General features: G+C 37.4%; 1 long non-coding RNA gene across 1 annotated transcript in view; it reads right to left on the reverse strand.

The window, feature by feature from the left end:
• The window catches only part of LOC125960659 (uncharacterized), a 107,876-nt gene extending 84,748 nt beyond the window's left edge, over positions 1-23,128 (reverse strand). Inside the window, exon 1 of the long non-coding RNA XR_007470547.1 lies at positions 23,111-23,128. This is a non-coding gene — a long non-coding RNA (uncharacterized LOC125960659). The remainder of the gene's footprint in view (positions 1-23,110) is intronic.

The following is a 23,128-nucleotide window of genomic DNA, read 5'->3' on the forward strand; positions in this document are numbered from 1 at the left end:
AATTTTGAATGTTAATTTTAGGGAATTAATAATATTTTGTGGCCAAGATGAGTTTCTTTAGCATAATTGAATTCTTTTTGGTAATCGGGTTTCATAGGTGTGACCAGAAGCAGCTGCAAAAGCAAACCAGGTTTTCTCAGAAAGAATATTAATGGCGTTCTGAAATTCCTCATTCCCAAGACGAGAGTAAAACTTTAAGCTAAATACTTGAAAGAATACACATTTTACATGTTTCTTTTATTAGTGATGAGAGTTGCTTATTAATCAATGTTTAACAATGTAATTACAGCTGTTTTAGTCTCACCAGATAACACAGATTAATAAATGACCTGCAACTAGTGAAGTGTGCAGAAAGGGTAATGAATTCTTTCCAACAGCACACTAATATATTAGTAATAAACAAAGACCATGATGAATTAGGAGTATTGTAGAGTTTCTGAATATTGAAATCAAATTTCCAGATGAAAGCATTTAATCACTCAGTTTTCCTTCATTTATTTCTCTTCATGTCTGATAATGGGTTGGGATTTGCTTTTCTGGACTGCATTAAATAGTGCATCTAAAGCTCATCTCTTATACTGTTTTTGCAAGTTTACACTGATCCAACTCTTATTATTTTATATTAGTTTTACCTAACACTGAAAGTAGTGTAACTCTGATATCAACGAATCGAATTATTACGTTTAGAAAGCTCCTTGTTCCAGCTCAACAAGGCACTACTGGATGAGCCCTGTTTTTCCAAAACTGGCTTTAACTATGCAGAATTCTATTTGAAAAATTTAGTTAACTCAAAGGAGAAAGACACAAACATATGTGTTTTATGATAAATATCACCAAAATATGATGGGGAAGGAAAGTTATTAGTCATACACACATCCAAAAGTAACACTGTACAATGTTTAAGAGTGATTTCAAAATATTTCTTTGTTTTAACTCTAGCCTTTCTTTGTTTTAACTTCTAGCCCTTGACATTCTGTAGCAGAGAGTTGTTCGAATATGAACTTTACCTGATGGCATACATTATACTACGTGTTCCTTCAATTACATCCAATTACTACCAAATGCACCTTCCATATCATTTCTGGGGGGAAGACATTCTAAATCTGAGTTACTAAATTAGAAATGCAGTACTGTATTAAAAATAATTAGCAGCATAAGATGCCAAGCATTTTCTTAAACTATTTAAGAAATTATTATGCCTAAAATATATATAGATATATATTTTTTTTTCTGCTGAACTGTATTTTAAGATGTAGATTCTGAAAGAAAGGTATAAATCCCATTAAGACACAGGACAAAGAGTGAGCTACAAGTGGGAAAAGTCAAAGGATAAGAATTTGAAGCAAAGTAAATTTGTGCACTTTCTGCCCATAATGGAAATGAGTTTAGTAAGAAAATTATTCTCTCCTGCTGATAAAGGCTAAATCATAGGATTTTTCAAAAACCCTGAGGGTTGACACTGCTTCCTGTATCCACATATTGTTGGAGATACCCTCTCTTTTTCTATCTTGACTCTAGCCTGGTGGAACAGAAAGCTTTTTCCTTCATGTAAAGGAAGCAAGTAAGCAGAGGGAGAACTACTTATACATGAGCAGGAGGTGACAGTGCTTTTTCTCCATGAAAACCTCTGAAGGAGGTATTAAAAGCTTCAACTTTAAGGCTGGAAAGTGTAGTGGACAATGGCTGGAGAAACTGGAACCATCCTACATTGCTAGAGGGGATATGAAATGGTTCAGGTACTGTTGAAAAGAGTTTGACAATTCCTCAAAAAAATTAAATATAATGTATACAACTGAGCAAATCCACTAAGTATATACCGAAGAGAAATGAAAACCGGTACTCAAATGAATACATATTCACGAATATTCATAGCAGCACTGTTCACAATAGCTGAACAGTGAAAACAACCCATCAAAGGATGAATGGATAGACAAATTATTACAATGGAATGTTATTCAGTAAGAAAAATAAATGAAGTACTGATACATGGTACAACTTGGATGAACCCTGAAAACATGCCGAGTGAAAGAAGTTAATAACAAAACACCACACATTGTATGACTGCGTTTATGTGAAATATATGGGACAGGTAAAATCCATGGAGACAGAGCTGATTGATGTTTGTCAGCAGTAGGATGGGGAGTAGCTGATTGATGGGTTTCCTTTTGAGTGAGAAAAAGTTTTAGAACTAGATAAAGTTCATAGTTGCACACATTGTGAATGTACTAAATACCACTGAATTGACATTTAAAATCATCAATTTTATGTTATGGGAATTTCACGTCCATAAAATTAAAAACAAACCAAGAAATAGATAAAATAATAAACGATGGCTAAATAGTGTTTATTCCAGAAAGAATGACCAAATCAGGATATCCACTTAAGTAAAAAATTCATATGATTATACGAAGACCAATAAAGTTTAATAGCCAATGCTAATAAAAAAAACCTCTAAATAGAAATAGAAGGAAATGATATAATGTTGATAAACATTAATAACAGATATGTAACAAAAACTTACCATTATAGTGAATGGTGAAATGTTAAAATCGTAACACAAAAGTCAAGACAAGAATGCCTATGCCAACTATTGTGATTATGAAAATTATTTTGGACAATTCAGTTAATGCAACTGGACTTTAAAAATGGGAATCTTTTTAAATATTGGAGGAATAAAAACATATTTATTTACAAAACAAATGATACATGCCCAGAAAATCCAAGAGATACCAAACTTCTAGAATTAAAAATAGAATTCAGTAAGTTGGGTGGTATCTGAAAAACATACAAAGTTCCATAAATAATTCCCAATAACAAGTTAGATAATAGGGTTGCAAAATAAATGTCCCTGTTACAACTTTAAAAAAACTACAAAATACAATGCATATTTTTTTAAGTACAGCACCTACATAAAGGAACACGGGGCATTCTCACCACTCTAGCCACCAACACCATTTAGATAAGTTTGTGGTACCAGGCTCCTAGAATGCTGGGGCAGAATGGCACGGATCAACCCACTGTCCATTCCACAGAAACATTCAGGGATTGGGCTTCTCAAACCTACCACAGACACATGAGGGTTCCAGCATGGCAAAGATCTGTAACTGGTCCCAAGTGAGAAACCAGGGAGACTGGAGAGGATGAGGCTTTCACTGAGATGTTTGAGATGGAATCAGAACCTGGCAGAGGAAGCTGGACCATGTAGCAAATTGTTCTCCATGTCAATTAGGCTGGTAAGTAATCCACAATAATAAGGAATATATATATATATAATTTGTTAAAAGACTACTGACTTAAGTCTTTTCGCTATAAGACAACTTTTGTAAAATTTGACATGGCACTGTGGTGAGTTATATTTATAATTTCAAATTGTTACAATTATTCTGGGAGATACATATATTTAATCCTGTTAGACAGATGAGGAAACTGATACTAAACAGCTGGAAGACACCTGCTCTAAATCACAAAACGGAAAAGAATGGGGACTGGGATTTGACCATAGTTGTGCGTGCATATATCATTATGTATCATTCAACAACATAGCCCAGAGTAAGACTGTAGTAATGTCTTTGATGGTGCTTCTTGAACAGTATTTATGTCCAAGATATATGCCTGGCACTAAGAGCTGGACTTACTACAAAGATCACATTCACTTAGTGAAAAGGCACCATCAACTCTTCTCCTTTCATACAATTTTTCTAACAGTGCAGTCTTAGAACTTAGGCCTGAGTTATTGAACCTATACTTATGGAAAACTTTTGAGAAAAATGGATGAAAGCAAATGGTGAGATGTAACAGAAAATTCAATTATCAACTTCTATATGATGGAAACACAGGGAATAGAGCAAGTGCTCAGAAAATTTAATAAGCACGATTTAAGGTCATGTGATGATACAACACATCTGAAAAGGGGACAAAAAGAAAGAGTTATATGGAAGCATCCTTTGAATTGAAAGAACCATCAAACAAACATAGTACTAAGAAATTTACACCAAAAAACCATAAACCAGGAAAGACCCTCTGCTGGGGAACGTCACCTTAAAACATACTTGCTTCCCCAGATTGTCCAGATAGTACACATGGCAGATAATGAGTTGATTTAATAATTCCTTTTATCACAGGTGAAAGTCTCTTTGTCTTTAATAGACAATGATATATTGACAGCATTTTGAAACTTGCCCAGCTGAGTTCAGACAAGGCTATTACAAATAACTCAGAAGCTGTAGGATCTGCAACGTGTGGAGAGAAGCTGTTTATGGGTGGCTTTTGGGGTATAAAGAAGAGGATAACCTGTTACAGTCATGTGGAGTGTGTTTCTCTGGTCAACTGAAGATAGACTGGGGATGGGGATGGCTTCTGTCAAGGCATAAATCTCTGATAAGCTAAAAGAATCTTGCTCCATCAAGCTGTGACAGGAAACGCTACTGGGAACCTCAGCCTCACATTTGTCCTTCTGAGATATTTTCCTTGCAAGAAACTTCAGCCTTGTCATGGCAGATACAAAGGGAGTTTGTTAGTGGGATCTGACCATCTTACAACTCAAGAAGGGCTTAATTAGGACCTAGGACTTGAGCTTAATGCAATTTAGAATAACAATGTGTTTTTACTTCTGTACCTACTTTTTTTTTTAGTGGGCTGTCTTTTAGCTTCTTTTGTTTTTTGATTTATTCTACTACATGTTGAGAAGCGTGATCAATGAATACATGCATAACACAGTCTATTATGAGAGTAATTGAGCATTAAAGAGTAAAGCCAGATTTACATCACAAAGATATGCAGTCTCCTGAAACAGGTCCCAAATTTGGGCCTTGAACATGTTGCTGTGATTGCTTCATATTAAAAAAAACATTGCCTAGTCCTTTTCAGAGGGAATTCAGGCATGTACTACAACAACCCTGCTATCTGTTTTTCAGAAACACTCAGCATTTCAAACAAAAAAAAAATTAAATGAAACTCCTATTATAAGACATCTAGGGAGACCTTCAAGATGACAGAGGAGTAAGACGTGGAGATCACCTTCCTCCCCACAAATACATCAGAAATTCATCTACATGTGGAACAACTCCTACAGAACACTGGCAGAAGACCTCAGCCTTCCCAAAAGGCAAGAAACTCCCCACGTACCTGGGTAGGGCAAAAGAAAAAAGAAAAAACAGAGACAAAAGAATAGGGATGGGACCTGCACCTCGGTGAGGGAGCTGTGAAGGAGGAAAGGTTTCCACACACTAGGAAGGCCTTTCGCGGGCAGAGATGATGGTGGGGGCGGGGGGGGACAGGCACGGGGAAGCTTTGGAGCCATGGAGGACAGCGCAGCAATAGGGGTGCAGAGGGCAAAGCAGAGAGATTTCCGCACAGAGGATCGGTGCCGACCAGCACTCACCAGCCTGAGAGGCTTATCTGCTCACCTGCTGGGGTGGGTGGGGGCTGGGAGCTGAGGCTCAGGCTTCGGAGGTCAGATCCCAGGTAGAGGACTGGGGTTGGGAGCGTGAACACAGCCTGAAGGGGGCAAGTGTACCACAGCTAGCCGGGAGGGAGTCCGGGAAAATGTCTGGACCTGCCTAAGAGGCAAAAGACCATTGTTTCAGTGTGCACAAGGAAAGGGGATTCAGAGCACCGCCTAAATGAGATACAGAGATGGGCACAAGCCGTGGCAACCAGCACGGACTCCAGAAACAGGCATGAGATGCTAAGGCTGCCACTGAAGCCACCAAGAAACCTGTGTGCGAGCACAGGTCACTCTCCACACCTCCCCTCCCGGGAGCCTGTGCAGCCCGCCACTGCCAGGGTCCCATGACCCAGGGACAGCTTCCCCTAGAGAACACATGGCGCACTTCAGACTGTTGCAACGTCACGCTGGTCTCTGCCGCCACAGGCTCGCCCCGCACTCCATATCCCTCCATTCCCCCCACCTGAGTGAGCAAGAGCCCCCTAATCAGCTGTTCCTTTAACCCCATCCTGTCTGAGCAAAGAATACATGACTTCAGAAGACCTACAAACAGAAACGGTGCCAAATCCAAAGCTGAACCCCAGGAGCTATGTGAACAAGAAAGAAAAAGGGAAATCTCTCCCAGCAGCCTCAGGGAGAGCAGATTAAATCTCCACAATCAACCTGATGTATCCTGCATCTCTGGAATACCTGAATAGACAACGAATCATCCCAAAATTGAGGTGGTGGACTTAGAGAGCAACTGTAGACTTGGGGTTTGTTTTCTGCATCTAATTTGTTTCTGGTTTTATGTTTATTTTATTTTAATATTTAGAGTTTATTATCACTGGTAGATTTGTTTATTGATTTCATTGCTCTCTTCCCTTTTTTTTATGTGTATATATATATATATTTTTTCCTTTTTCTGTGTTTGGGAGTGGTATGTGTATGCTTCTTTGTGTAATTTTGACTGTATAGCTTCACTTTTACCATTTGTCCTAGGGTCCAGCTTGTCCTTTTTTTTTTTTTTTTTTGTATACTTTTAAGCGCTTGTTATCATTGCTGGATTTGTTTTTTGGTTTGGTTGCTATCTTCCTTCCTCTTTTTTCTTTTACTTTATTTTTTACTTTTTAATTTTTTTTAATAATTTAAAAAAAAATTTATTTTGATTATTTTATTTATTTTTTTCCATCTTTTTTTCTCCCTTTTCTTCTGAGCTGTGTGGCTGACATGGTCTTGCTGATGTACCCAGATGTAAGCCATGTGCATGTGACGTGGCAAAGCAGAGTTCAGGACATTGGTCCACCAGAGACCTCACAGCTCCATGTAATATAAAAAGGCAAAAGTTCTCACAGAAATCTCCATCTCAACGTTAAGACCCAGCTCCACTCAGCGACCAGCAAGCTACAGTGCTGGACACCCTATGCCAAACAACTAGCGAGACAGGAGCACAACTCCAACCATTAGCAGAGAGGCTGCATAAAATCATAATAAGGTCACAAACACCCCAAAACACACCACCGGACATAGTCCTGCCCACCAGAAAGACAAGATCCAGCCTCATCCACCAGAACACAGGCACCAGTCCCTTACACCAGGGAGCCTACACAACCCACTGAACCAACCTTAGCCACTGGGGGCAGACACCAAAAACAACAGGAACTACGCACCTGAACCCTGCAAAAAGAAGACCCCAAACACAGTAAGTTAAGCAAAATAAGTAAACAGAGAAACATATAGCAGATGAAGGAATAAAGTAAAAACCCACCAGACCAAACAAATGAAGAGGAAATAGGCAGTCTACCTGAAAAAGAATTCAGAGTAATTTTCGTAAAGATGACCCAAAATCTTGCAAATAGAATGAATACAAAAAATGATTAACAAGGACCTAGAAGAACTAAAGAGGAAACAAACAATGATGAACAAAACACTTAATGAAATTAAAAATTCTCTAGAAGGAATCAAAAGCAGAATAACTGAGGCAGAAGAACAGAGAAGTGACCTGGAAGATAAAATAGTGGAAATCACTACCGCAGAGCAGAATAAAGAAAAAAGAACAAAAAGAATTCACAACAGTCTCAGAGACCTCTGGGACAACATTAAACACACCAACATTCGAATTACAGGGGTCCCAGAAAAAGAGAGAAAGGAAGAGACTGAGAAAATATTTGAAGAGATTATAGCTGAAAACTTCCCTAATAGGGGAAAGGAAAGAGTCAATCAAGTGCAGGAAGCACAGAGTCCCATACACGATAAATCCAAGGAGAAACACGCCAAGACACATATTAATCAAACTATCAAAAATTAAATACAAAGAAAAAATATTAAAAGCAGCAAGGGAAAAACAACAAATAACATACAAGGGAATCCCTGTAAGGTTAATAGCTGGTCTTTCAGCAGAAACTCAGCAAGCCAGAAGGGAGTGGCAGGACATACTTAAAGTGATGAAAGGGAAAAACCTACAAGCAAGAGTACTCTACCCAGCAAGGATCTCATTCAGATTTGACACAGAAACTAAAACCTTTACAGACAAGCAAAAGCTAAGAGAATTCAGCACCACCAAACCAGCTCTACAACAAATGCTAAAGGATCTTCTCTAGGCAGGAAACACAAGAGAAGGAAAAGACCTACAATAACAAACCCAAAACAATTAAGAAAATGGTGATAGGAATATACATATCAATGCCTACCTTAAATGTAAATGGATTAAATGCTCCAACCAAAAGACATAGACTGGCTGAATGGATACAAAAACAAAACCCGTATATATGCTGTCTACAAGAGACCCACTTCAGACCTAGGGACACATACAAACTGAAAGTGAGGGGATGGAAAAAGATATTCCATGCAAATGGAAATCAAAAGAAAGCTGGAGAAGCAATTCTCATATCAGACAAAAGAGACTTAAAAATAAAGACTATTACAAGAGACAAAGAAGGACACTACATAATGATCAGGGTTCAATCCAAGAAGATATAACAATTGAAAATATTTATGCACCCAACACAGGAGCACCTCAATACATAAGGCAAATGCTAACAGCCATAAAAGGGGAAATCGACAGTAACACAATCATAGTATGGGACTTTAACACCCCCATGTTCACCAACGGACAGATCATCCAAAATGAAAATAAATAAAGAACACATGCTTTAAATAATACATTAAACAAGATGGACTTAATTGATATTTATAGGACATTCCATCCAAAAACAACAGAATACACTTTCTTCACAAGTGCAAATGGAACATTCTCCAGGATAGATCATATCTTGGGTCACAAATCAAGCCTTGGTAAACTTAAGATAACTGAAATCATATCAAGTACCTTTTCCAACCACAATGCTACGAGACTAGATATAAATTACAGGAAAAAAATTGTAAAAAATACAAACAAATGGAGGCTAAACAATATGCTACTAAATAACCAAGAGATAACTGAACAAATCAAGGAGGAAATTAAAAAATACCTAGAAACAAATGACAATGAAAAAACGACGACCCAAAACCTATGGAATTCAGCAAAAGCAATTCTAAGAGGAAAGTTTATAGCAATACAATCCTACCTCAAGCAACAAGAAACATCTCATATAAACAACCTAACCTTACACCTAAAGCAATTAGAAAAAGTAGGACAAAAAAGCGCCAAAGTTAGCAGAAGGAGAGAAATCATAACAATCAGATCAGAAATAAGTGAAAAAGAAATGAAGCAAACAATAGCAAAAAAAAAAAATCAATAAAACTAAAAGCTGGTTCTTTGAGAAGATAAACAAAATTGAAAACCATTAGCCAGATTCATCAAGTAAAAAAGGGAGAAGGCTCACATCAGTTGAATTAGAAATGAAAAAGGAGAAGTAACAACTGACACTGCAGAAATACAAAGGATCATGAGAGATTACAACAAGCAACTATATGCCAATAAAATGGACAACCTGGAAAAAATGGACAAATTTGTAGAAAAGCACAACCTTCTGAGACTGAAGCAAGAAGAAACAGAAAACTATAAACAGACCAATCACAAGCACTGAAATTGAAACTGTGATTAAAAACCTTCCAACAATCAAAAGCCCAGAAAAAGATGGCTTCACAGGCGAATTCTATCAAACATTTAGAGAAGAGCTAACACCTATCCTTCTCAAACTCTTACAAAATATAGCAGAGGGAGGAACACTCCCAAACTTATTCTATGAGGCCAACCATCACCCTGATACAAAAACCAGACAAAAAGTCACAAAGAAAGAAAACCACAGGCCAGTATCACTGATGAACATAGATGGAAAAATCTTCAACAAAATACTAGCAAACAGAAACCAACAGCACAATAAAAGGATCATACACTATGATCAAGTGGGGTTTATCCCAGGAATGCAAGGATTCAATATACACAAAATACACAAATCAATATACACAATCAATATACACAATATACACAAATCAATGTGATAAACCACATTTACAAATTGAAGGAAGAAAAGCATATGATCATCTCAAAAGATGCAGAAAAAGCTTTCGACAAAATTCAACACCCATTTATGATAAAAACCCTCCAGAAAGTAGGCATAGAGGGAATTTACCTCAACATGATAAAGGCCATACAAGACAAACTCACAGCCAACATTGTTCTCAATGGTGAAAAACTGAAACCATTTCCTCTAAGATCAGGAACAAGACACAGTTGCTCACTCTCACCACTATTATTCAACATAGTTTTGGAAGTTTTAGCCACAGCAGTCAGAGAAGAAAAAGAAATAAAAGAAATCCAAATTGTAAAAGAAGAAGTAAAACTGTCACTGTTTGCAGATGACATGATACTATACATAGAGAATCCTAAAGATGCTACCAGAAAACTACTAGAGATAATCAATGAAGTAAAGTTGCAGGATACAAAATTAATGCACAGAAATGTCTTGCATTGCTATACACTAATGATGAAAAGTCTGAAACAGAAATTAAGGAAACACTCCTATTTACCACTGCAACAAAAAGAATGAAATACCTAGGAATAAACCTACCTTAGGAGACAAAAAACCTGTATGCAAAAACTATAAGACACTGATTAAAGAAATTAAAGATGATACAAACAGATGGAGAGATATACCATGTTCTTGGATTGGAAGAATCAACATTGTGAAAATGACTATACAACCCAAAGCAATCTACAGATTCAATGCAATCCCTATCAAACTACCAATGGCATTTTTCACAAAACTAGAACAAAAAATTTCAAAATTTGTATGGAAACACAAAAGACCCCAAATAGCCAAAGCAATCTTGAGATAGAAAAACGGAGCTGGAGGAATAAGGTTTCCAGACTTCAGACTATACTACAAAGCTACAGTAAACAAGACAGTATGGTACTGGCACCAAAACAGAAATATAGATCAATGGAAGAGGATAGAAAGCCAAGAGATAAAACCATGTACATATGGTCACTTTATTTTTCATAAAGGAGGCAAGAATATACAATGGAGAAAAGACAGCCTCTTCAATAAGTGGTGCTGGGAAAACTGGACAGCTACCTGCAAAAGAATGAAATTAGAAAACTCTCTAACACCATACACAAAAATAAACTCAGAATGGATTAAAGACCTAAATGTAAGGCCAGACACTATAAAACTCCTAGAGGAAAACATAGGCAGAACACTCCGTGACATAAATCACAGCAAGATCCTTTTTGACCCACCTCCTAGAGAAATGGAAATAAAAACAAAAATCAACAAATGGGACCTAATGAAACTTAAAAGCTTTTGCACAGCAAAGGAAACCATAAACAAGATGAAATGACAACCCTCAGAATGGGAGAAAGTATTAGCAAATGAAGAAACTGACAAAGGATTAATCTTCAAAATTTACAAGCAGCTCATGCAGCTCAATATCAAAAAAACAAAGAACCCTATCCCAAAATGGGCAGAAGACCTAAATAGACATTTCTCCAAAGAAGATATACAGATTGCCAACAAACACATGAAAGGATGCTCAACATCACTAATCATTAGAGAAATGCAAATCAAAACTACAATGAAGTATCACCTCACACCAGTCAGAATGGCCATGATCAAAAAATCTACAAACAGTAAATGCTGGAAAGGGTATGGAGAAAAGGGAACCCTCTTGCACTGTTGGTGGGAATGTAAATTGATACAGCCCACTGTGGAGAACAGTATGGAGTTTCCTTTAAAAACTAAAAATAGAACTACCATGTGACCCAGCAATCCCACTATTGGGCATATACCATGAGAAAACCATAATTTAAAACGAGTCATGTACCACAATGTTCATTGCCGCACTATTTATAATAGCCAGGACATGGAAGCAACTTAAGTGCCCATCGACAGATGAATGGATAAAGAAGATGTGGCACATATATACAATGGAATATTACTCAGCCATAAAAAGAAACGAAACTAAGTTATTTGCAGTGAGGTGGATGGACTTAGAGTCTGTCATACAGAGTGAAGTAAGTCAGAAAGGGAAAAAACAAATATCATATGCTAACACATATATATATATATATAATTTAAAAAACAAAAAATGGTTCTGAAGAACCTAGGGGCCAGACAGGAATAAAGATGCAGATGTAGGGGATGGACTTGAGGATTTGGGGAAGGGGAAGCTGGAACGAAGTGAGAGAGAGGCATGGACATATATACACTACCAAATGTAAAATAGATAGCTAGTGGGAAGCAGCCACATAGCACAGGGAGATCAGCTCGGTGCTCTGTGACCACCTAGAGGGGTGGGATAGGGAGGGTGGGAGGGAGACGCAAGAGGGAGGAGATATGGGGATATATGTATATGTATCGATGATTGACTTTGTTATAAAGCAGAAACTAACTCACCATTGTAAAGCAATTATACTCTAATAAAGGTGTTAAAAAAAAGACATCTATTGTATGTGCATGCACAAACTTTTTCATATGCCATAAACAATGTCTGAGAGTACATATGAACATTTTTATGTACATGATGAGGATACAGTCAACTCCCCAGTAATCTTTTCTATGGATGTACGGGGGAATGACAGTTGACCCCTGAACAACACAGGGATTGGGGTGCTGACGTTTCTTATGGTCAAAAATCCGAGCATAACTTTACAGTCATCCCTCTTTATTTGTGGTTCTGCATCCCTGGATTCAACCAACTGCAGATCGTGTAGTACTGTAGTACCTATTTATTGAAAAAAAATCTGCCTATAAGTGGCAGAACTGCCCATGCAGTTCAAACTTCTGTCCAAGAGTAAACTGTAGTTTATATATGTCAGTCCCGATCTCCCAGTTCATCCCACCCACCCACTTCCCCGCTCAGTAACCATAAGTTTATTCTCTACATCTGTGTCTCTATTTCTATACACACTACTATGTATAAAATAGATAACTAATGAGAACCTACTGAATAGCACAGGGAACTGTACTCAGTGCTCTTGGTGACCTAAATGGGAAGGAAATCCAAAAAACAGTGGATAAATGTATACGCATGACTGATTCACTTTGCTGTACAGCAAGAAGCTAACACAACATTGTAAAGCAACTATACTCCAATAAAAATTAATGTTAAAAAAAAGAGTGAACTGTAGTTGAAAATATACGTTTGTTGAACAATTAATATTAATTTAAAATTAATTAAAATTAAAAATAATTAATTTAATTAATTAAAATAATTATTTTTATTTAATAAAATTTATTTTAGTTAATAAAATTTATTTAATAAAATAAATTATTAATAAATTAATAAAATAACAAAATAAAATTAATTATTTTTATTTAATAAAATTTATTTTATTTAATAAAATTTATTTAATAAAATTTTATTTAATAAAATTAATTTATAATAAAATAAATAAAAATTTATTTAATAAAATTAATTAAATAAATTAATTAAAATTAAAAATAATTAATATTAATTAATATTATCCTGGTTATTATCTCCATCTACTCCTACAGAGCCCCCATCTACTCCAAACTCCCTGCAACCCCCTCTTCCCAGCTACATCCTAGAACCTCCAGAGAATGTGCCACTCTCAGAAATAAGTTCCATCCAACAAACAAGAGGGGTAAAGTAAAGACAGAGGCAGAAAGAAAGGCTTAGGAGTGATTGATTCCCTGGTTCCAGTTAGTCCTAAAACCATCCCCACTCTTCAATTCCTTATATGAGCCATATGTTTTTAGCTATTTAAGTTATGCTGCTGTCACTCCCAACCCTACAGATGCTACAGTATTGCAAAACTTATCCTGGAGTCAACTTCTCATCTTCTGCTTCTACTCTTCCTTCAGATGCTAGGCTAAGAGACAGGAGAAATTTCTGCCCTCATATTTCTACCGGCATAAAGTACCTGTGTGTAAAGCTCAGAGCACTTCTCTGTCTTATGCAAAATCTCATTCTGCTTCACCTCTTGTCAGCATTTGGCACAGCTGACCACTTCTTGAAACACATTGCCCTACTGTATTCTAGGACATCACACTCTCCTTTATGCCTTCTTTCTCACTGGTTCTTCTACTCCTTGACAACCCCTATACATTGGGAACCCTGTATGTCCTCTCCTATACCTATATTCTCTCCCTATGGGATTTCATCAAGTTCTAAGGCTTTAATTACTATATGACAAACGTGTGTTTATACCTGATCTTTCCCTTGATCTCCAGATTTGTATCTCCATTTGACTACTCAGCATTTCAACTTGGATGTATTGTAAGTATCTCGATATTAACAAGTATAAAACAAACACTGGATACTTAACACCTCCCAAATCTATTTTCCCCTAGTTTTACCCATCTCGTACAATTTCTCCTATCAAAAAAGTTGTATTTGATTCCTCCTCTCTGAGCTCACTCTATACATCTACTACATTTATAAGTCCTGTTAGCTCTACTCCAAACTGTAGTTGGAATTCGAGCTCTTCTCTTTATCTCCCCCGCTGTCACCCTCACCCTCATCACTATCATCTCTCACTGAGGGCTCTCCAAGAATCCTCTAGTTTGCGTGCTTCCCTTTGATTTCCCCACATGTGACTTTTTCCACATATTAGCCAATGTGATCATTTAAAAATGTGAATCACATTACTTCCCTGTTTAGAACCCACCAATGTGATCCCATGGAATGAAAATAAAAGGCAAACTTCTCATCTGAGTCTAGAAGAACCCACATGATCTGGCCTCTGCTGGCCAACCCCAAAATGGTACCAAACTATCCTGACCAACATGAGCCACACTGACCTTCTATGTCTGATTCAAAAAGGATGTATCTCAATGACAACAAGGCCTTTGCATCACTGTTCCTTCAACATGGAACACTTTTGCCCCAGATTTTAGCTCAACTGCCTCCTTCTATCTCATTAATTCAGTATTCAAATTAAATAACACTTTCTGAAAAAGAACTTTGCTTATGTCTTGATTTAAATTTGTCTTCTCTCCTAATAAACTTGATCATAATACCAGCATTTACTAGTCTCCAAACACGTATTACTCTCTGAGCCTGTATTATTTTTAGTTGTTTACATTATTTGTCTCCCTCATGCAGAGTGTAAGTTCCGTGAAGGAAAGTATAATTTGCGATTGCTACATCCCCAGGTACTACAACCAAGTCTTGCTAAAAAGGCGAAAGAACAGGAGAAATATAAGAAGAATGAAAGGAAGATGAGGAGGAAGAAAGAGACGAGGGACAGAGGTGAGGTGGAGAAGAAAGTCAAGAAATGTACTGATAAATCTGAACCTCCACTCAGAATACTCAAATTAGCCAAACTCCAAATGTGTTAGTAAGTCTGGCACCTGAAACTCTTGAAACGAACTTCCTAATGATTTGTAGAATGCACCAGAAGAGAGGTAGATGCAAGGGTATTAATCTGCCAAAGCTTGCAGTGGTTTTTAAACTTGACTGGGAAGGTGTCAGCAATTTTTAAACTTTGCTGCAGAAGTGTTTTGAACAAATGGTGCTGGAGCAAGTGGAGCATAGCCCCCCCGCCCAAAATAAACCTTTACCTAAACCTCATACCTTATAAGAAAGCATTACTCAGAAGAATCACAGACTTAAATATAAAACTGTTAAACTTTTAGTTAAAAACATATGGAAGTGGGAAGCAGCCACACAGCACAGGGAGATCAGCTCGGTGCTTTATGAACACCTAGGGGGGTGGGATGGGGGGGTGGGAGGGAGATGCAAGAGGGAGGGGATATGGGGATATATGTATAGCTGACTCACTTTGTTATAAAGCAGAAACTAACACACCATTGTAAAGCAATTATACTCCAATAAAGATGTTAAAAAAAAAAGAAAAAAAAGAAAATATATCAATGTAAAGGGGTCAAATGAGAATATCTTAGGGAAAATAACTAGGTATAGACCCTTCGTGAGATCTTTTATTCTCTAATAAGAGCAGAGCATAATCACATAGTTAAAACAACGGTAGGAAAAAATATATATATATGGAAAAGTTTTAAGTCTCCAGAACAAGCAAAGAGATTTTAGACTTGATAACAACAGCACAATTCATAAAAGAAGAAAAATGAAAATTTGAACCTCACCAAAATTAAAAACTTTTTCCTTGTGGAATACCTTGTGAAAAGGATGAAAAAACAAGCTACAGATTGAGAGATAATATTTGTAAACCACATATCTATAAAAGGTCTTGCATCTAGAATATATAACACTCAAACTTCAACAGTACAAAAACAAAACAATATAATTGGAAAATAGACAAAAGATATGAAGAGTCATTTCACCAGAGGAGATTTCACCAGTTGGCAAATAAGCCTATGGTAACATATTCAATATTATTAGATATTAGTGAAACGTAAATTAAAACCACAATGAGATATCACTACATACCTAAATTAGTGGCTAATTTAAAAAAACTGTGATAACATCAAATGGTGGCAAGGATGCAGAAAAATTAGGTCACTCATGCATTACTATTCAGAATGTAAAACGGTACAGCCACTCTGAAAAAGAGTATAGCAGTTTCAGTTTCCCACAAAACTAAACTTGTGCTTACCATATGATCCAATAGTTGTACTCTTGGGTATTTATCGCAAAGAAATGGAAACTTATTGTCATATAAAAACCTGTACATGAATGTTCAAAGCTTTATTTGTAATGGTCAAAATCTGGAAATAATCCAAATGTCCTTCAATGGATGAATGGGTAAATAAACTGTGGTATATTCATATAATAAAATGTTACATCAGCAAAAAGCGTGAACTATTGATATACTCAAAAAACTTGGATGAACTTCATGGATATTATGTTGAGTGAAAACAGCCAATCTCAAAAGCTCACATACTGTATGATTCCATTTGTGTAACATTCCTGAAATAACTAGATGATAGAGATGGAGAAGTTATCGGTGGTTGCCAAGGGTTAGGAATGCTGGGGAGAGGGGTTGAGGGTAACTACAAAAGAGGAGCATGTAATATCTTAGTGATAATGTAACAATTCTGTCTCTGGATTATGGTGGTAGCTACATGACTCTACACACAGGATAAAATTGCATAGAACCACACACACACACAGAGACACGAGTGAGTATAAAACTGGTGACATCTCAATATGCTGTGGATCATACCATTGTCAATTTTATGGTTTTAATATTGTACAATAGTTTTGCAAAGATGTTAACATTGAAGGAAACTGGGTGAATGGTATGGAGTCCCTCTGTACACTTTGTATACTCTGATTCTGTGAATCAATAATTCTTTAAAAATGAAAAGTTAGGGCTTCCCTGGTGGCACAGTGGTTGAGAGTCCGCCTGCCGATGCAGGGGACACGGGTTCATGCCCCGGTCCGGGAAGATCCCACATGCCGCGGAGCGGCTGGGCCCGTGAGCCATGGCCGCTGAGCCTGCGCGTCCGGAGCCTGTGCTCCACAACGGGAGAGGCCACAACAGTGAGAGGCCCGCGTACCTCACAAGAAAAAAAAAAAAAAAAAAGAAAAGTTAAAAAATCAACTGAGAATCTTTTTAAAAACTCAAGCCCAGATTTCATCTTGAACCAGTTAAGTCAGAATCTCTAATTAAGCCAGGTAGTAGTATGTTAAAAGCCTCCCAGGTAATCCCAATGAACAGCCAACATTAAAAACCGGTGTGCCAAAGTGTGGTTTTCATGGTGTGATCCCAAAATGAGAAGCAAAAAAATCATCTGGAAATCTGTCATGCACGTTATCAGGCCCCACCCTAGACCTACCAGCTCAGAAACTGAGCAAGCTGTGTTTTAACAAAACTTCTAGTTAATTTTGATGTATACTATCCAATATGGTAGCCACTAGTCACATGAGCTACTGAGCAAGTTGAAATGTGACTAATGCTACATGTTGAATAATATTTTTGACGTATTAGCTTAAATAAAATGTATTATTAAAATGAATTTCACTATTTATTTAAAAAAATTTCCAGCTCTATTGAGGTAAAATTGACATATAACATTGTACAAGTTTAAGGTGTACATGGTGATTTGACACACATACATATTGCAAAATGATTACCACAATCAGGTTAGTTAACACATCCATCATCTCATAAAACTATAATTTGTGTGTGTGTGGTGAGACCATTTAAAATATACTCTCTTAACAACTTTCAAGTATATGATGAAGTATTGTTAACTATGGTCACCATCCTGTGCATTAGATCCCCAGAACATATTGATCTTATAACTGGAAATTTCTACTCTTTGACCAACATCTTCCCTCACCTATTTCTTTTTAATATTTTTAGGGCGGCTACTATAAATTTTAAGTTACATATGGCTTACTTTATATGTCTATTGAACAGCGGTGCTCTACAGCAATTATTCTCAACTCTGTAAGTATTCAGTAGAATCACTCAAAGAGCTCAAAAAAAAAAAAAAATCCTAGTACCCCATCCCAGATTGATCTATATAAATCAAGTTGCTAATAATGAAAACCTGGGGTCGACCATTTTAGAAAGCTTCTTGGATGATTTTAATGTGTTGCCAGGTATGAGAATCACTGATCTAAAGCTGGGTTCTGAATTTTTGCCGCTTGGATTCCTTCAACAATTGGATTTAGGAAACTTCACCCAGAAAATACACATTCACAGACAATTTACATATATTTTCAAGATACTTCTAGGCATCATATAAAGTCCCCGCTTTAGGACTTTCACATGGTTTACTTTTTTTTTTTTAAGATGTTGGGGGTAGGAGTTTATTAATTAATTAATTTATTTTTGCTGTGTTGGGTCTTCGTTTCTGTGAGAGGGCTTTCTCTAGTTGTGGCAAGCGGGGCCCACTCTTCATCGCGGTGCGCGGGCCTCTCACTATCGCGGCCTCTCTTGTTGCAGAGCACAGGCTCCAGACGCGCAGGCTCAGTAGTTGTGGCTCACGGGCCCAGCTGCTCCGCGGCATGTGGGATCCTCCCAGACCAGCTCGAACCCGTGTCCCCCCCATTAGCAGGCAGATTCTCAACCACTGCGCCACAAGGGAAGCCCCCACACATGGTTTACTTTTAAGAAATGGGTTTTAGAGAGTAACATTTTTTCATGTCCTTAGATCTAGACATTTGTTAGCACATTTTGCTTCTAAGTAGAGAAACTGGAGGAGGGTGAGCTATCCATCTTAATCTCAGAGACGATTCTTTTTTAATTAACTAAGCATGTGTAATGAGAACGTATCCTGCTTAATTCTGGTTTATTTCCCCAATAATTATCTGCTATATTTTATTATGTATAGCTGTCTTTAAAAATGAATAAACATCCTCCGACATATTGTTCCCTCTTTTGAATTTTATATATTAGCTACTCTAATGCTTTTCAAAGATTTGAATTGTTATCATTAATGGCACTGCCAAAAATCTCACCTCCAGAAACTCTAGACTATAAGAAATATCCTTGTAGAACATTTTTCTAGAAATAACTTTACAGAGCTGATTCTAAAACACATGGTCAAGCTAACTGAAAACTATTCATTCACGTATTCAACTATCAAGTACCTAGTATGTATGTAAGCACTGTTCAAGGCACCATCGAAAGAAAATATCCCCACCTTCAGGGGTCTTACATTCGAGTTTGGAATTCCAAAGATAATAAATAAGGTAAGTAAAGACATGATATATGGAGTGATGATAAGATCTGTAGAAAAAGAAAAATGGGCATAGAGAAGTCCAAGGAAAACCTTTGTGAGAAGAGACATGAGTAAACCTAAAGCAGGTGAAGGAATCATAGATATAAATGTCTAGAGGAATCACATTTCAGGCAGAGGGAATTTGAATGCCTTGATGCAGAAACTTGCCTGGCCTGTTAGAAGAGCAAGAAATCAGTGTGATGGAAAAAAGTAAGAAAGGGGAAAAGAGGCAAGAGAGTGGCAGTCACAGGGGTCATAGTCTGCTGAGATTGCTTGGGTCATTACTGAGCTTGACTCTCATCACAAAGTGCGATGGGAGCCACTAGAGAGTTTCCAGTGGAGGAGTGATGTGTTCTGATACACGTTGTAAAAGGATCACTCTAGCGGAGGGTTGAGAATGAACTGAGGGTATGAGCAATTCAAGTAGAGAGCCCAGGTTAACAGAATCATCCAAATGCTAGGGGGCAGGTGATATATTTTAAACTTAAATGCTGTATTTTACACCTGAAGTTCTAAGTTCCTATAATGACTTTATTTATAATCACTCTCAGCCTGTGTATGTCCCAGGGGGGATAAAGCAGGAAGGGGAAGAACAGGAAGCAGGAGGAATGCATGGCTCCGGGTCCTTTTCTCTCTCTCAGAAAAAAATGGACATGCCTTTAAAAGCTTCTTTATTTTGCCATAATTAATAACATCACTTGTGGCACTGCATGCTACTTCCTGTCCAGTGAAACAGGAAGAATTAAGGCAGATGAAACATCTGTGGGCTTGCCTTAAGTAAGCAATCTATTTTCCAAAGATCAGGGTAAACTTCAAATGGGCAATAACTAGATATTGTCTCAAAGTATAGAGAAAGGTTTTTGAAGTCCTATCAACAAAAATGAGATCTTTGTGAAGCCATGTGATGGCATAGAATTTTAAATAGCACATTTCCCCGCTACTCAGAAATAAATATGTAAATATTTATTCAGATTTCTGACTAACATGGTTTCTTTGACAATAGAATTTCACAAAAACTTAGTAGAATCTTCCACACATATAGTCATCCACCAGATTACGATCAAAGCTCTCTTGTACTACAATGCACAAAAGTAGGTCTTTCCAAGAAATGATGCTAGGCCTATTGTATACTCCATGGGGAAAAAAAGCATCTTGACCTATTGTATACTCCATGGGGAAAAAAAGCATCTTGACCTCTACCTGCCACCAAAAACAAAAACCAATTCTAGATGGATTACAGATCCCAATATGAAAGGGAAAACAATACAGACTGTAGAGGAACACATAAGGAAATATCTCTGTGGCCTTGAATTCGGCAAGGAACTCTTGAACAGAATACTAATATTACTAATCTCAGAAGAAAATCATGATAAAATGCACCATACTAAAATCAAGAACTTCTTTTTATCAAAAGATTTCATTAACAGAGTAAAAAGGCAAGCCACAAAGTGTGACAAGACATGTATACCCGACAAAGGATGCATATCTAGATATATGAACTCCTATAATCTATAACAAAAAGACAACTCAGACAAAAAGGACAAGAATATTTAACAAACGCTTAACAAATGATGAGATTCAAATGGCCAGTAAACATACAAAGATGTATTCAAGTTCATTAGTCATCAGATAAATACTAAAACCACAATATGATATCACAGAACGGCAAAAATAAAAAAATAGGAAAAATATTAAGTATATGGAGCAACTGAACCCTCATACCTCCGTGCTCTGACAGATGTATGAGGAAACATAAACTGGGCACTTTAAACTGAAGAAACTTAATTTGGAAATTAGATGCCCACAAAAATTGGTGAAAGTCCTTGTATTAGTTTTGTACAATTGCATAACAAATTAGCCCCAAAGTCAGCAGCTTAACATAACAACCAACATTTATTATCCCAGTTTCTCTGGGTCGGGAATCTCATGTAACCCAGGTGGACCCTCTGGGCCAGCGTCTTCCACAGGCAGCAATCAAGGTGCTCATCTGCCCTACAATCATCTCAAGGCTCTACTCAGAGGCTTTGCTTCCTAACTCACACCTGAGGCTGTCGTTAGGCCTCATTAAGATCTACTTTCAAGATCGTTCAAATGAAATTTCTTCAGTTTAAAATGTCCACGGAGTTTCTGTTTTTCCAGTAAAATATAACATATATGTACCCTGTTATGCCCTTTACATATTATCTCTGCTCTCTGAAATCTCCATCCCTCCATCACCTTCATGTGGCCAGCTATTCCTTACAACTCAAGACCAATATGAAACACCGGTTACCGCTAGGATGTTCTCCCCATTCTGACTTACTGCTCTGAATACATCTATCAAAGCACCTATCTCATTTAAAAAGCTCCATCTGTTAATTACGTTAATTATGTGTATTTCTGTCACATACTAAAATTTTTTGTGTGATATTTTACAATATATAGAAATATTGAATCATGTTGTACATCTGAAACTAACGTAATTTTTTATGTTAACTCTACCTCAAAATCATAAACTATGATATGCTAGGAAAAATACAATATCAAAACTAGTTGTAGCTTCTGAAAACAGTTAAAACTTCGCACCATATTTCAATTCTCTCCTCCGCCGTCCCAATTTTCAGAACATAAAGCCGTCATGAGATAGGCTGGGACCTGGGACCCTTTACCTGAGTGCTTGCACCTGGACAAAGGTCTCCTTGAGCAACAGAATACAAAGGGACTAAAAATAACCGCACCCGTGGGAAGGCCAGGCAATTACAAACAATAAGATACAAAAAGGCCACAAACCAACTGCCACTTCTGAGGTACTAGGAGCAAAGGAGGGCACTGTGCATGACCCCTACAGACAGCACCACCAAGGGGGTGGGCAGACCACCTAAGGCACCCCTCCAGCCCAACCCACTGACCCACTCACACCCTCAAGCCATTTAAGGAAACAGCCTGCTCTCCTTCAAGAGCGAGCAAGGGCACCTGTTACTTGTTTTCACTCCCTCGTGCTACACCAGTCCCAATAAAGCCTTGCCTGAAATCCTCATCAGACTCCAAATGATTCAAGAGTCCAAGAACCCGAATTCGTATCAATTACCTACTATACTCTCTTCTGTTTAACCCTCATTTAATCTTCACACTAATCCTTACTGTAATGTCTCTTTAGTTATTTTGATTTCTGAAGCGGGTTCTTTAGTAGTCCTCAAGGAGGGCTCCTGGAACACTCTCCTGAAAACACTGTAATAAAGACAGGATCAGTACTACCGATATTTCCTTTTGCCTAGGCTCCAGTATGGCTCAGCATCATACTGTTAATGAGTCTACCTTTAAAAGTTTGATATTTTTCTCATCAAGGATTTTTGGCATTAAATTTGCTTTTTGAAAAATTATTACATTAAAATCTCATTTATCTTGATTTCTGAGTTGTTTGGTGCCCCTTAGATTCTGTGCCAGAGACCTGTGCCTGTTTTTTTTTTTTTTGCTTCTCCTGGTTCTAGCCCTGAGTTGGAGCTTCTCTGGCTTTTGTCTTTACTGTTCCCATCCTACTTAATTTTGACTCCACTCCTTAGAGGTGATGTCCATTGTGGGGTCTAGTCCCAAGGGAGCCCTGGCAGCCCAGTGTGAGAATTCAAAGATTTTCATGCCTTACTTTAGACTTCTACCTCAC

The sequence above is a fragment of the Orcinus orca genome, chromosome 12 (assembly GCF_937001465.1).
Source record: "Orcinus orca chromosome 12, mOrcOrc1.1, whole genome shotgun sequence".
In the NCBI taxonomy this organism is placed as follows: Eukaryota; Metazoa; Chordata; class Mammalia; order Artiodactyla; family Delphinidae; genus Orcinus; species Orcinus orca.